Raw genomic sequence first — 2,064 nt, 5'->3', positions numbered from 1 at the left:
GAGTTAATTTTGGTATATGGTGATAAATAGACAACAGTCTAGTTTCATTCTTTTGCAAGTGGCTTTCCAGTTTTCCCTGTACCATTTATTTCCTTTCTCCACTGTATATTTTGGCCCTTTTGCCTAAATTTTTTTTGCCCATATAAACATGGGTTTATTTGCGTACTCTCAATCTGTTCCACTGGTCTGTATGTGTGTGTTTCCCTGCCAATACCATGTCATTTTGATTATTGTCGCTTTGTAGTATAGTTTGAAGTTGGGCAAAGTGATGCTTCCAGCTTTGTTCTTTTTTCTCAGGATGACTTTGACCATTCTGGGTCTTTGTGCTTCCATACAAATCTAATGATTTTTTGTTCTACTTCATTAAAATATGACGAAGGGATTTTGATGGGGACTGCATTAAATCTGTATAATGCATTAGGTAATAAGGTTATTTTAACTATGTTGATTCTTCCAATCCAAGAACACGCAATATCTTTCCATTTATTGTATGTTCTTCAATTTCTTTTAATAGGGTCTTATAGTTTACATCATATAGGTACTACACATGTTTCATTAAATTTATTCTTAGGCATTTTATTCTTTTTATTGCAATTGCAAAAAGAATCATTTTTTTCCACTTCTTTTTGTGACACTTCATTATTAGAGTATAGGAATGCTATGGACTTTTGAACATTAATTTTGTATCAAGAAACTTTACTTTGTTTACTGTTTAGTAGTTTTCTTGTGTAGTCTTTAGGGTTTTCTATAAAAAAAAAATGTCATCCACAAATAGTGACAGTTTGACTTCTTTGTTTCCTATTTGGATGCCTTTTATATCTTTCTCTTGCCTGATTGCACTTGCTAGGATTCCAATGTTATATTGAATAACAGTAGTGATAATGGACAGCCCCGTCTTGTTCCTGATTTTAGAGAGAAGGTGTTTAGTTTTTCACCATTAAGTATAAAGTTGGCTAAGGGATTGCCATATATGGTCTTTTTTATGTTAAGGTATTTTCCTTTTTATGTTAAGGTATTTTCCTATTTCCCGACTTTAAATTTTTTTATCATAAATGGATGCTGTATCTTAAATAAAGGCTTTTTCTGTATCTATTGATATGATCATATGATTCTTATTTTTTAATTTGTTTATTTGGTGTATCAAATTAATCGGTTTGCCAATGGTGAACCATCCCTGTGCCTCTGGGATAAAGCCCACTTAATTGTAGTGCATAATCTTTTTAATATGTGGCTGTATTCGGTTCCCTAGTACCTTAGGACTTTTGCATCTGTGTCCATGAGAGATATTGTTCTGTAGCTTTCTTTTTTGTGTGTTATCTTTACCAAGTTTTGGTATTAGAATAATATTGGCTTCATAAAATGAGTTGGGAAGTATTGCCTCCTCTTCGATTTTTCGGAAGAGTTTGAGGAGAATAGGTATTAGGTCTTCTTTGAATGTTTGGTAGAATTGACTGGAAAAGTCATCTGGTCCTGGACTTATACTTTTTGGTAGGTTTTTGATGATTGTTTCAATTTCTATTTCCGTCTATTTAGATTTTCCAGTTCTTCTTGATTCAGTCTAGGAAGGTTGTCCTTTTCTAAGTACTGGTCCATTTTTCTAGGTTATTAAATCTTGTCTTATGCTCTTTTTCATAGTATTCTTGTATGATCCTTTGTATTTCTGCAATATCAATTGTAATTTCCCCTCTTTCATTCTTGATTTTTTTAATTTGTGTCCTTTCTCTTTTTTCTTGAGTGAGTCTAGCCAAGGGTTTGCCAATTTTATTAACCTCAAAGAACCAGCTCTTTGTTGCATTTATTTTTTCTATTGTTTTTGTTTTCTATTTCATTTAATTCTGCTCTAATTTTGATTATTTCTTTCCTTCTGCTGACTTTAGGCATCCTTTTTTCTTCCTTTTCTAGTCTTTTTTTTTTTTTTAAGATGAAGCATTAGATTGTTTACTTGGGCTTATTCTTGTTTTTGGAGATGGACCTGTAATGATATGAACTTTCCTCTTATAACTGCTTTTGCCATGTCTCAAAAGTTTTGATATGTTGTACTATCATTATCATTCATTTCTATGT

Source organism: Pteropus vampyrus, unplaced genomic scaffold, assembly GCF_000151845.1.
Source record: "Pteropus vampyrus isolate Shadow unplaced genomic scaffold, Pvam_2.0 Scaffold244, whole genome shotgun sequence".
Lineage (NCBI taxonomy): Eukaryota > Metazoa > Chordata > Mammalia > Chiroptera > Pteropodidae > Pteropus > Pteropus vampyrus.
This window is presented reverse-complemented; position numbering follows the sequence as displayed.